This window comes from Acipenser ruthenus, chromosome 33 (assembly GCF_902713425.1).
Source record: "Acipenser ruthenus chromosome 33, fAciRut3.2 maternal haplotype, whole genome shotgun sequence".
NCBI lineage: Eukaryota > Metazoa > Chordata > Actinopteri > Acipenseriformes > Acipenseridae > Acipenser > Acipenser ruthenus.
This window is the reverse complement of record NC_081221.1, coordinates 7362105-7376894: the sequence shown is the minus strand read 5'-3', so window position 1 is coordinate 7376894 and position 14790 is coordinate 7362105. Positions and strand designations below refer to the sequence as shown.

Here is a 14790-nt window from a genome sequence, read left to right as displayed (position 1 = left end):
TTTCATTTGCAAGTGAACTGTGACGTGTTTTAATTTTGGAGACTGTGTTGTTGTTATTTTTTAATCTTTTGCTAAATTGCATTGCATTTACATTTTAAGCTGTTCCGTGCATGGGTAACATTTTGATTTCATTTTGCTGTTGGGTCGTTAATGTGGAATTTTACATACTGCTACAATACGTACCGGATTTAAAAGTATGTACTGTATTACAGTCCACGTGTCCACAGTTGTCTCTTTTGGCAAGTGATATTTTCAGAATCATATCATTCTGAATTAAAATACTACTTCTGTTGAAAATAGTATTGTACCAACAAAACCAACTACAGTACATCTAAATATTATTTTAGTCGCCTACAGTTGACCACTTTGTGCTGTATTTTTTATTTTTTTTAACATATGTAATTTTCTCAATATTCAATAACAATTTGTATTTTTTTAAAAATATTATTAAAATATCTTTGGACCCATGTTAAACATCATTTTTAGTGCCTACGTCACAGGCACATCTGTCCATACAGATCGTTATGATGCTGTATGCGGAATCTCTAGACTCTAAAAAAAAAAAGGAAAATGAATCTAAATATTTTTATTACAATTTTCACTACATCAATCTAAATGGAAGTGGCAAACTGATCACTTCATGTGCAAGTATTTAATTATGTAAACAGGTAAGCTTCACAGCCTACAACTACTGTACAATCAGAAAAAATTGTTTTACTTTCGGCATGTTTTCGTCCCGACATTACAGGACAGCAAATACAATGAATAAAATAAAATAATGCAGATTTTGCATACCTTTTGAAAACAATTAATCTTTTTTCTTCTGTCCTTGTAGAAGTTTTTTGTTTGTTTGTTTGTTTATTTACATATTATTTCTGATACAACATGTTGTACATTGAGAGGTTTCCTGGCTTTATGGAGCGCCTGCTATCGTACATTTTACACGAGTCGTGTTGGTAAAGTTGAGTGCTTTCATAAAATCACATATATTGCAAGTCACAGGCATTAACAAAAACAAAACCAAAAACAGTATCCGTAACACCCGTGGCAAAATCACAGCCTTATAATAATAATAATAATAATAATAATAATAATAATAATAATAATAATAATAATAATACATTCATAACAGTATTCATGTATCTGCTTATTGATAAAACCCATCTCTGCACTTCTAAAGTGTTACAGTATTGTGGTTAAGAACATAAGAACATAAGAAAGTTTACAAACGAGAGGAGGCCATTCAGCCCATCTTGCTCGTGGTTGTTAGTAGCTTATTGATCCCAGAATCTCATCAAGCAGCTTCTTGAAGGATCTCAGGGTGTCAGCTTCAACAACATTACTGGTTATTATATTTTATTATATTTTAGATTTGTCTGTGTATAAATTATAATTGTAATTGTGAGTATTACTGTAACTTATACTGTAAGTACAACTATGTTTACCATGAACATGTTCGCTGTAGCTGGTTCTTGAGATCTTGGCAGCTGCCGATGTGCAGCAGTGTGACGGAAATATGAGTTCTGGTTGTAAATCTCCCTCACGACCTGTGAGGGCGCTAAGTAGCAAAAGGGAAAGGGTTTGGATGGGTTGGCCTGACATTTCATTTCCTGGGTCGGAAAGTCAGTCAGCCTGGAAAAAGTCAAGACTCCGTTGCAGGAACAACCCCACAGCGCTTCGCCGTCACAAATACACTTCTAAATAAATACAAAAATAACAAAACACTCGGCTACTCCGTCAATACATTTTTAAATAAATACAAATAAACACACGGCGCCTGGCCATCATAAATACAATAATAAATAATCCATAATACTACTACTAATAATAATAATACAAAACAAATACAAAATAATACAGGGGCGGAGGGGGACCCCATTCTAAAATAAAATAAACAAATCAATGTACAGGGCACCTCTCCCTGTTACAGGACCAAACTCTGCTGTTGTGTCTCGTTATTGTCACATGAGTTTCTAAGAACAGCTAATGGCACAATATTCTGCAAACCAACAAACACACCCAAGTAATGTCCTTCTGGGCAGTCTTGGTGGAGCATCTGTCATGTGATTGGTCATTGCTGATGTCATTACTGATGTCAAGTATGACATCATATCTGAGGTGACGCATAAGCATAATAAGGGCGAGTTAAGGTTGCGTGCCTTAACGTCCCATTTCCCGATTTTTGTGATTTTGAACTGCAGCCTTAATAGTATTTTAACAAAGTTGTTACTGAATTTACATATATATATATATATATATACTTTTTTTTTTACCTGAATCTACTACAGTATCAATTTCTAAAGTCCTACACACGTGGAAGGAAATACGTTGTACAGCAACCCATGAAGTGGAGACCACACAAAAAAAGGCAACCAGCCTGGTGTAATGCAAGTGAAAACAGGACTGTTCTAAGAGACCTAAGTGAAACTAAGTAATTTTTTTGTTTTTCACCCAGGGTCAGGGACATAAAAATGTGAGATCAGCTACTGAAATAAGAACATAAGAAAGTTTACAAACGAGAGGAGGCCATTCGGCCCATCTTGCTTGTTTGGTTGTTAGTAGCTTATTGATCCCAGAATATCATCAAGCAGCTTCTTGAATGATCCCAGGGTGTCAGCTTCAACAACATTACTGGGGAGTTGGTACTCTGTGTAAAAAAGTGCATCCTATTTTCTGTTCTGAATGCCCCTTTATCTAATCTCCATTTGTGACCCCCTGGTCCTTGTTTCTTTTTTCAGGTTGAAAAAGTCCCCTGGGTCGACATTGTCTATACCTTTTAGGATTTTGAATATTTGAATCAGATCAGCGCGTAGTCTTCTTTGTTCAAGACTGAACAGATTCAGTTTTTTTAACCTGTCTGCATACAACATACCTTCTAAACCCGGGATAATTCTGGTTGCTCTTCTTTGCACTCTTTCTAGAGCAGCAATATCCTTTTTGTAACGAGGTGACCAGAACTGAACACAATATTCTAGATGAGGTCTTACTAATGCATTGTAAAGCTTTAACATTACTTCCCTTGTTAAATTCAACACTTTTCTCAATATATCCGAGCATCTTGTCTGCCTTTTTTATAGCTTCCCCACATTGTCTAGATGAAGACATTTCCGAGTCAACATAAACTCCTAGGTCGTTTTCATAGATTCCTTCTTCAATTTCACTATCTCCCATATGATATTCATAATGCACATTTTTGTTGCCTGCGTGCAGTACCTTACACTTTTCTCTATTAAATGTCATTTACCATGTGTCTGCCCAGTTCTGAATGCTGTCTAGATCATTTTGAATGACCTTTGCTGCTGCAACAGAGTTTGCTACTCCTCCTAGTTTTGTGTCATCTGCAAATTTAACAAGTTTGCTTACTATAGCAGAATCTAAATCATTAATGTAGATTAGGAATAGCAGAGGACCTAATACTGATCCCTGTGGTACACCATTGGTTACCTCGCTCCATTTTGAGGTTTCTCCTCTAATCAGTACTTTCTGTTTTCTACATGTTAACCACTCCCTAATCTATGTGCATGCATTTCCTTGAATCCCTACTGCGTTCAGTTTGAGAATTAGTGCAGCAGTGTGGAGTAGTGGTTAGGGCTCTGGACTCTTGACCGGAGGGTCGTGGGTTCAATCCCACATGGGGGACACTACTGCTGTACCCTTGAGCAAGGTACTTTACCTAGATTGCTCCAATAAAAACCCAGCTGTATAAATAGGTAATTGTATGTAAAAATAACGTGATATCTTGTAAAAATAACGTGATATCTTGTAAAATTGTAAGGCGTCTGCTAAGAAATAAATAATAATAATTAATCTTTTGTGGTGATATGGGTGAGTGTTTTTGATTTTTGTAAGCCTAATGTAATGTAAATAATCGTTTCAGACCTTTCGCCGTCTCTCAACCTAAGTGTACATGTGGGTTTTAAATACTCGTTCACCTTCTATCACCGACTGACACGTTTTTATTATTTATTTACTTACTCTGTGCAGTACAATATGATGCTTTGCTACGCTTGTGAAAACCTTGAAATGTTAGCTACGATCAGCCGTTCGGTGTGCATTCTGGGAGCTGTAGTTCAAACTGGAGAGTGTTCCTAAATGATTGTATTGTTTCAGGTTCAGTCAGAACTACACAAAAACTTTTACAAAAACTGCACGTGTGTAGCATTTGTTTTAAAAAGTACTTTTTTTATATTAAAATACACATTTTTAAACCTCCCTACCCACAAAAGGCACTAAAGACTACTTAGATGCAATAACTTGCCAAATTTCAGTAGTAACTGTCCAGCAGTTTTTTACCTACAGGATAATATTAAAAACCACTCTCCCAGCACCAAACTTACACGAAAAACCACCTGTTTTTTAAAAGTGCTTTAGCTCAAAAACTACTGGACAGAATAACACAAAACTTGTAGAAAAAATTCAGCCTACCAATCAGGCCTGAAATCCAAAACGGCAGGCAGATTACCCCCATTTTTGGAGCTGCACAAAATAGGGGCTTATAATGGAAAGAACATTGCAACCTTAACTATGGTAGGACTACTGTCCTGCCATAATAGAGAGAGAGAGAGAGAGAGAGAGAGAGAGAGAGAGAGAGAGAGAGAGAGAGAGAGAGAGAGAGAGAGAGAGAGAGAGAGAGAGAGAGAGAGAGAGAGAGAGAGAGAGAGAGAGAGAGAGAGAGAGAGAGAGAGAGAGAGGAGAGGAGGGCTATAGTAGAAAATTATTTACCCAAGGGAAGACTATTGTGACTGACAACAAAGGGCTATAATGCCCGAAACCGCAGACTGAGGGCATTGCACCCTGGAGGTAACAATAGTCTTCCCAACGGGCATTTAATTTCCAATATGGCAGAGTTTGCAGTACATATTTAATATATGAATCAGTCAAGAAAATAAGTGCGGCAAAGTTGGATAGTAAAAACGACTTTATATATTTAGTTTAAATATAGCTGATACAGCATAAGTATATAAATTCATAACATAAATACATAACAGAAAATTAGGGGTGCACCGATAAGATTTTCTTGGCCGATTCCCGATAGCCAATGGTTATCTACCCATATCGGCCAATACCAATAATAACCCATACCGATAATAAACAGACAGTGCAAGACATAGGGCCTATATTTAAACTGTTTTATAATTATAAATGTTAAACAATTAACAGATATTGTTTACTTGTTGTATTTATGACAAAAATGAACAGGTATCGTTTACTTGTTGCATTTACTTCAGAAAATGAATACAAAGAATAACGTAGTATTATATTGTGTGCTGGTCAGCAATTTATACATTTGTTTTACAACATAGTCACACAAAAATAACACTTTGCATTTATACTAGTAAAAACACTTCTGTAGAAAAAATATATAATGTGATATTTTTTATAGCCACTTGCTGTCAAACATTGTGTATTATAACTTCGACCTATACTGTACTGTAAAAAAAATAGTCAACGCAATGTCAACTACAACGTTTGTTAAATTCTTATTTTAAGCATACGCTGCTTAAACATGCAGCCCAACGTAAATGGCTCACGTAATCAAAAACAAAAAGATGTAATGAAAATATCCGGTTACAAAATTCAGTCAAACTTGAATTTGTTACTAAACAAGACGGCACAGTAATCAATTCCAGCTACAAAATGCCATCTAATACACCCGCAACCAATGCAGATTAAGATAAACAAACAGAGCAAGATGAGCAAAAATTACAAAAGGTAATTCCCACTTAACGTTTAGAGAGCCCACAACTCCTTGGAAGTTTGGGAGATTTTTGTTGTTGCTGCTGTGAGGAGGAGGACTGAAGTGATGCCAAGCTGCCAAAGAGAGAGAGCCGGAGCAGAGACATCACAGAGGCAGTTCCCTTTCAAGTCGAAAATAACCATCAAGGTATGGCATATTGCCGTCAGGCTGTAGGGATTAGCTGAGCTTTATAGCAAAGCTGCCGATAGGCCTCCGCGCGAGCTGACGTGTAAGCCCGCCCCCCTGGGAGCTTACTACACGCAGCGCACGGAGACTCTCTTCCTCTTTTGTCTTCAGCATCGGTAGCGGTAGGTACTAGAGCTTGTAACTGTCTGTACTCATTGAGCTTAGGCTTGAGAAGCTGGTTTTTGCCCCTTCTCCGAGTTTATTTCAGTTGCATTTATTGTTGGTAAATTTGGTTATATAATTGTGTATATATATTATATATTACTTTATATATCCTTTCACGCTTTGCTTCGGCATCATGTTTTTGTTTAACCTCTTGGTCTTCGTCTTCTCTTTATTAGTATATTATCCTAATATTTTATTGTGTGTTTTTTGGGTTTTGTATATATATTATATATTTGTTATATATATATATATTTTATTGGACGCGCGTCATTGGCTTTGGCCACGCGTGTATTGCAGCCTCGGTCTTGCCTGGCTAGACCGCGTGTGTATGTGGAGTCTGCTCTGCAGCCCTCTATAAATCTTCCACTGCTGTGTGTTCCCCACCGCATGGTAGCTGTACGGTTTGCCCTACAGTCACTCATACAGTACACTAAGCACTTGCTGCAGCGTCCCAAAAAAAAAAAAAAAATCCCTTTTCACCATTAAGAAGACGACCACAAAGCACAATACTCCCTTAAGCACCAAGGTAAGTATTTCACCAAATAAGACACTGTTCCAGCACTAGCGTTGCCACTCTGCGGGTCAGCTGACGCTTAGGCGCTTAGGCAGTCTACTTGGGGGGCTCCGGCCTCTGCTCCTGCGACGTCTCGCAAGGCTTCGGCCTTTACTATGCAGGGGACTAGTGAGACCGGTTTAGCATCCTTTCCACCAGTGGACGCTGCGTTCGCCGCGTTAGTGAAGACGCCGACACTATCTGGGCTTACTAAAGACCCAGCTTGCCCCAATAAGCAGTGCAGGACCACAGAGATACACCTGAAAAAAGGGTACTCTGCGGCCACGGAGGCAGTCAGACTGTCTAATATAGCCAGTCTACTGACGGTTTACCAGGCGGCACTCCTTCGAGACCTACCTGAGTGCCCTTCTGCGGCCCTCAGAAGCGAGCTAGTCACACTCAGTCAGCTGCTGGTGAAGCTAGCCCAGCTCAACGCGCGGGCTCAGGGCAGGAGCATCGCGTCTATGGTGGTGGCCAGAAGACAGCTCTGGCTCTCGCAGGCGAGTGCAGGAGCCTGACAAGGCCCCTTTGCTGGATGATCCGATTACACCCAGACACACATTTGGTCCGGCGGTGGAGGAGATGTTGCAACGCTCCGTCAAGTCGCAGGAGGCGTCGCTGCAAATGGCTAAGATGTGGCCAAATAAACAGTTCCAGCCAAAGCGGCCTCAGGAACAGCCATGGCATAAGACACCGCCACAGCAGCAGGCGCAACCACAGGGTAGTAGGACCTCCCCCGTAGGTCCATCAGCGCGCGGCCAGCCTGGGTTTGCAAGACCGCTGCACGTAGAATGGCGCCCTAGAGGAGGTGGCAGGTCACGTCCTTGTGGCTCTGGCCAGGCCCCTCGTGAGCGAGCACAGCCAAAGCAGCCCTGAGGCATCCAGGCAGCTGTTAGCCCACCCTTACACTGTTCCACAGCTCCAGTTCTGGCAACAATGCACCAACGATATCTGGGTGCGCAAAACTATATCCACTGGGTACACCCTTCAGTTCCAGTTAAAGCCTCCCCCCTTCAGGGGGGTGGTCGTAACTGCAGTGAAGGACCCGGTTCAGTACTCAGCTCTGAATGTGGAAATACAGGCATTGCTCAGGAAGCATGCCATTCAACAAGTAGACCCTGCTCTGATCGACCAGGGGTTCTATTCCAAATACTTCCTAGTGCCCAAAAAGGACGACGGGTTCCGCCCTATTTTAGATCTGCGAGTACTGAACAAATACCTACGGCGGTTATCGTTCAGGCACATCATCCAGTCAGTCCGACACGGCGACTGGTTCACCACCGTGGACCTGACAGATGTGTACTTTCACGTTCCCATCTGCCCGGGTCACAGGAAGTATCTGCGTTTCGCATTCCAGAGCAGGGTGTACGAGTTTTGTGTCCTCCCATTCGGCCTGTCACTAGCTCCTCGAACCTTTTCCAAATGTATGGATGCCATTTTAGCTCCCTTGCAGGCTCAAGGCGTCCGACTGCTGAACTATCTGGACGACTGGCTTGTCTGCGCGCAGTTGAAGGAGCAGTTGGCACAGCACACAGTGATGGTTACAGACCATCTTCAGCGGCTAGGTCTGAAGGTCAATTCAGAAAAGAGTCGCCTCGTGCTGAGCCAACAGACCGAATTCTTGGGTCTGCATCTGGACTCAGTGTCCATGGAAGCGACCCTGTCGACACAAAGAGTTGCCTCGCTGGAGTGGTGTCTCTCCCTATTCAGGTTGAGAGAAACAGTCAGCATGGAGCTGTGTCAGCGCATGCTGGGGTTGATGGCTGCCGCCTCGCAAGCCCTTCCTTTGGTCTTACTACACCAGAGACCTCTGCAGGCCTGGTTCAATGCCTTCACGTTGCATCCACGGAGAGACAAACACCGCAGGTTGAGGGTATCCCGAACCTGCTGGGAAGCACTGCGCTGGTGGAAAATTCCGTCGAACATCCGCCAGGGCGTACGCTTGGGTCCCATCTTCCGAAGGGAAGTCATCACAACCGACGCTTCCAACCAGGGTTGGGGAGCAGTCTGGAACGGGACAGGGACATGTGGAGTGTGGTCAGGACCCTGGAGGTCAGCCCACATCAATGCTCTGGAACTCAGAGCGGTGGACCTCGCCCTTCGGTACTTCTTGCCAGTGCTTCTAGTCAAGCACGTGTTAGTGTGGTCAGACAACACCACGGTAGTGGCGTATATCAACCGCCAGGGTGGCTTGCGGTCCCCCGGTCTTCACCGGATGGTAACACGGCTGTTGCTTTGGGCACAACCGCGTTTAGCCTCTCTGTGTGCGGTTCACCTACCGGGCAGAGTCAATTACGCAGCGGATCTCCTGTCCAGAGGAGGTCCTCTTGCAGGCCAATGGCGTCTTCACCCTCGGGTGGTAGAGTGCATTTGGGAATGGTTCGGCACAGCGCAAGTCGATCTCTTCGCTTCGTAAGAGACCACGCACTGTCCCCTATGGTTCTCGGTGAAGGACCTCGACAGCCCCCTAGGAGTCGATGCACTGGCTCACGAATGGCCGCCAGGGCTCCTGTATGCATTTCCACCGATTCCGATGCTTCCCGCCTTCTTGGAGAAGGTTAGGGTAGAGCAAGCGACGGTGATTCTGATCGCTCCTCGGTGGCCTCGGAGAATATGGTTCCCGAGTCTGGTGCAGTTGTTGCACGGTCGCCCGAGGGAGCTCCCTCTGCGAGCGGACCTGTTGTCCCAAGCCCAAGGAGGGCTATGGCACCCAAACCCCAAACTCATGCAGTTATGGGCTTGGCCCCTGAGCGGGAGCGCCTGTCAGCTTTAGAGCTTTCGACAGTGGTTATATCGACCATTCAGAGTGCGAGAGCGCCCTCTACTAGGTCGCAGTATGCGTATAAGTGGCAATTGTTTCAAAGTTGGTGTCTGGCTGAGGGCCATGACCCGGTCTCCTGCCCTATGGCAGTGATATTACAGTTTCTGCAGAAGCTGCTAGATGAGGGGAAATCTCCCGCTACACTTAAAGTGTATTTAGCAGCCATATCGGCTTGCCATGTACGCATTGACGGGTTATCACCAGGTTGCCATTTTCTGGCATCTCAGTTCCTGAAAGGCACAAGATGCTTGCGGCCTCCAAGGACGACCAGTTTACCGTCATGGAGCCTTGATGTGGTTTTAGAAGCCCTTACCAAGGCACCGTTCGAGCCTCTCCACAGTGTGGATATGAAGCTCGTGTCTATGAAGACTGCGTTTTTGCTATCAGTGGTATCAGCAAAACGCGTGGGCGAGTTACATGTACTTTCGGTGCATTCATCATGTACTCGTTTCGCAGGAGACGGTTCTAAGGTCTCCATGTGGATGCTATTAAATTAGCTTATGAATCTGCAAGCCTTCCGCCACCAGGGCAGTTGAAGGCGCATTCCACTAGGGGTATGGCGACATCCTGGGCCCTCTTTAGAGGAGTGCCGGTGTCTGACATTTGCGCAGCAGCCAGTTGGGCTACACCGCATACTTTCATGAGGTTTTACCGGTTGAACGTGCTGGATTCCTCTGCTCCACTATTTGGAGCATCTGTGCTACACTCTATGACACCTCAGGATGCGGACATATAGAGTGGTTGATAAGATGGTGTTGACTATTCCACCTTAGGACAGGTGTCATTGCGAGCACAGACGCTGAGGCGCAGCTCCGCATATGCGTAGATATACTGCCTACGCAGTTGCGTTATGACGTAAGTCTGTCCTACTGCCGAGAATCCTCCCTCGCGACGGCTTGGGTACACTGTTCCCATACCTTGATGGTTATTTTCGACTTGAAAGGGAACGATAGGTTGCGGATGCAACCCCGGTTCCCTGAAAGAGAAACTAACCATCAAGCCGCGAGGTCGCTCCGGAAGCCTTCACGGCCTGAAGAGCAAAAGAGGAAGAGAGTCTCCGTGCGCTGCGTGTAGTAAGCTCCCAGGGGGGCGGGCTTACACGGCAGCTCGCGCGGAGTCCTATCGGCAGCTTTGCTATAAAGCTCAGCCAATCCCTACTGCCTGACGGCAATATCCCTACCTTGATGGTTATTTTCTCTTTCAGGGAACCGGGGTTGCATCCGCAACCTATCGTTTTGTAACTAACCGTGCATCGATGCTGCATTTAAACAATAATTTACCTGGTTAATACTATTTTCTTACGAATAATAAATACAGTTCCCTTTCAATAAATACCCCTATATTTATTACAGTTCCCTCCAGCACGTGCTGGAGGGCAGGGGAGGTGGACTAGCTAGCATTTTCCTTGATATCTACAATTGTAAACAGAATAGTTTTGGGGAGTTTTTATCCTTTGAATCTTTATCCTTTATACTTGATAGTAGACTCCCTGTACTTATGGTAAATATCTATCGTCCACCTAAACCAAGACATTCTTTCTTACCAGAATTTTCAGAGTTCCTGTCTATAATTTCCACTAAATATGATAGGATTCTTATACTTGGAGATTTTAATTTGCACACTGATATTTTAACTGATTCGACAGCTATGGACTTTTTAAATCTATTAGATTATTTTGAGTTTACTCAGCATGTACAACAGGGCCTACACATAACCACAGTCATACTTTAGATTTAGTTATATCTCGAGGACTAGAAATGATCATGTTCCCAACTATCGACCCTGCGTTATCAGATAATTTCTTAATTTCATTTGAGGCTATATTGCCTCAATGTAAAAAGACTGTAGTAAGTTCTGTTAAAAGGCGCATTATAAATCCTGCAGTTGTTCAAAAGTTTTCTGAAGTAGTTAGTCTATGTCCACCCATCTCAACAAGTTCTCTATCAACTGATGAGTTAGTTGACAGATACAACCATCAACTAAAAAAAATTGTCGCAAAGCAGAGCGTAAATGGAGAGATACAAAATTACAAATACATTACGATATTTTAAAGCACTGCCTATCAAAGTATAATGCAGCGTTAATGTCAACAAGAAGTGCTTATTCTCCAGTCTTATTGCAGGAAATAAGAACAATCCTTTTCTCAACTATTGATAGATTAGTAAACCCATCTCCTTCACCTGAATATTGCATTGTGGCCTCACCTATCAAGTGTGAAGAATTCCGTAATTATTTTGATGGAAAAATACTTAGTATTAAGGATCAAATTCCATAAAATGATTTTGAGCTCTGTGTGCCACCAAAAACAATCGAAACAGATTTACATTTTCTCTGATTAACTTAAAAGACTTAAATAAAATAGTTATGTACATTAAATCTTCTACGTGTCTTTTGGATCCTATACCAACCAGTCTCTTGAAGGAGGTGTTTAGTAAGCTGTCCAATGATGTCCTTGATATAGTTAATAGCTCTTTGTCACCAGGAAGGTTTCCTTCTTCTTTAAAAACAGCCTTAGTGAAACCTTTACTTAAGAAATCTAATCTGGATAGTTCAGTTCTAAGTAATTTTAGACCTATTTCAAACCTTCCTTTTTTAGCAAAGGTACTTGAAAAAGTCGTTTTTAAACAAATTAATAGTTTCCTTGGAAATAATAACATCTTCGAGAAATTTCAATCAGGATTTCGCGCTAACCATAGCACTGAGACTGCACTTGTCAAAGTGGCAAATGATCTACGTATAAGTACAGATTCTAAGTGTTTATCTGTACAGATCCTTTTATATCTGAGTGCTGCTTTTGATACTGTGGATCACAAGATTTTAATTAATCGTCTTAGAGAAATGGTGGACCTTTCTGGTAGTGTCCTAAACTGGTTCATATCCTATTTAATGAATAGACAGTATTTTGTTGCCTTAGGAGAATCTACATCTGGACTAGCTAATATTACAGGTGGTGTTCCGCAGGGCTCCATTCTTGGTCCGATGTTATTTTCTTTAAACATGCTGCCTCTCGGGGAGGTTATTCGTAAAACATGGGGTGAATTTCCACAGCTATGCAGATGACACACAGATTTATATATCTGTTAAACCAGGTGACACAACAGCTATCAATGTTCTTTTCAAATGTCTAGCCGATATTAGAAGCTGGATGTATCAGAATTTCTTACTGTTAAATTCTGATAAGACAGAAGTCTTACTTTTAGGCTCTAATCAACAGATGGACTCGACAAATATTGATCTAGGTATGCTAAAATCAAATGTAAAATCTGAAGTGAAAAACCTGGGGGTTATTTTTGATTCTGCACTTTCCTTTGAACCACATATAAAATACATTACTAAAGTGTCCTTCTATCATTTAAGAAACATTGCCAAAGTTAGATCATTCTTATCCTTGGATGATGCAAAGAAATTAGTACATGCTTTTATTTTTTCTAGGTTAGATTACTGTAACACTTTATTCTCTGGACTTACAAGTCATGCTAGATCACGTCTACAGCTAGTGCAAAATGCTGCTGCTAGAATGCGAACTAGAACAAAAAAAAGGGCTCACATTACGCCTGTGTTGGCATCATTGCATTGGCTTCCTGTGCATTACATAATTGATTTTAAAATTCTATTACTAGTCTTTAAAACACTGAATGGACTATCTCTCCACAATATCTAAATGATATGCTAATTCATTATCATCCTGAACGCACTCTGAGATCTGCAAATGCTGGCCTTTTATGTATTCCGAGGGTGAATGGTAAAAGGATGGGAGAGGCTGCTTTCTGTTTCAATGCCCCCCACACTCTGGAACTCCTAACCCCCTTTTATCAGAGATTCACCTTCAGTTGCAATCTTCAAATCTCAATTAAAAACATACCTTTTTAATATAGCTTTTCCATAACATGTTTATGTTTTATTCTGAGTTTTATTGTTACTTCTGTTTTAAGTAACTGTACTATTTTCTTACTGTTTATTATTGTATTTTTTTTTTTTTTCTGTATGTAAACTGTTATCTGTCTTCTGTATGTATACTGTTAACTGTAGTGTGTGTGCGGCTGCCTGTGCAGTCACCCGCGAGTGGTTGTCTATTTCTTTCTGAGAGTACACAGTTCCTCCACAGGGCTAGGCCTTGCCGTATCCCTGCTGTTGAGTGACTCTTCCAGCCGTGCTCTCCTCCATGGGGCTAGGCCTTGCTGCATCCCTGCTGTCGAGTAGACCTCGCCGGCCGTGTAGAGTCAGGCCTTGTAAACAAACAGTGTGCTCTCCCCTATACTATCTTTCTACTGTGGTTTCACTGTCTGCTTCAACTCGCCCACTGCGGCTTCGGCCCTTGTGTCCGCCTGGTGCACACTACGCGCTGACCAGGTATGTGTGACCGCGCGATTAGGGTAGGCACAATTGCGTACAATTGCACGGTACGTGGTGCGCATGCGGTGAACACGGTGCTTGGTGCCACTGCTACACTAGTGCACGGGCATACGGTTCTGCACGGTACACGGTGCACAAGGTGGTCTAAATTAAAATTGATGTTTTTTTTGGTGTTTTAATTAATTTTACTATACATTTTTCATGTTCATGTTTTTTTAATTGTTTTAATTAATTTTATACTTTTGTATGAAAGGCGCTATAGAAATAAATAAACATACTTATTTACGTGCTACTGTTAATGGACAGCAATGAGAAATTCCTGTATGGAAAACGTCTGTTTCCAGGTAATGAAAATTAGAGTGAGACGGGTGATATCATCCCTGAACTTCAGCAGCCCTGCTCACATTGTGATTCACACGGGCACTAATGAACTGTCCCGGACCCAGGAACTCCTGATCAAGAACACCAGAGAGCTGGTGACCCTGGCAGCACAATGCTTCCCCTTGCCCGAATCACCCTGTCCACTACCCCACCCCAGTTTGACACACAGCTGCACCAGATTCACAGCCTCAATGCCAGGTTAGTACAGGCCTGCTCCCACATCCCCAACGTGGCCCCCACAGGATCAGCCCGTGCAGCTCTTCGCCAGACTTCTGAAGGACACAGTGCTGGACGCCACTCATGCATTACAGCACAAAACTAACTCGAGACATATTATTGTGTGGTAATATATTCTGACCCATATATTATTCTCTATATATTGTTGTGTAGCATTATAATATAATAATATTCAATAAAACAAAATAAAATGAGTCTGAAATGTAAGTCAAAATTCCTATAATAACTGCAATTCTGGCTGCTGAGAGGAACCCAGAGAGGTTTTTCTCCTCAGAGACAAGCTTCCATTACAAACTCCTATCTGCTATTAACCACAGTACTTGCAGTAGCAGGTGATGTGATCTCAGCACAGGTTTT

At 42.3% G+C, this 14790-nt stretch overlaps 1 protein-coding gene across 3 annotated transcripts in view; it reads right to left on the bottom strand.

Annotated features, from left to right (window-relative positions):
• LOC117433220 (transmembrane protein 106B-like) overlaps nucleotides 1-14790 on the bottom strand; it is a 72078-nt gene that overhangs the window by 31769 nt on the left and 25519 nt on the right. The gene's annotated exons all lie outside the window — the stretch shown is intronic.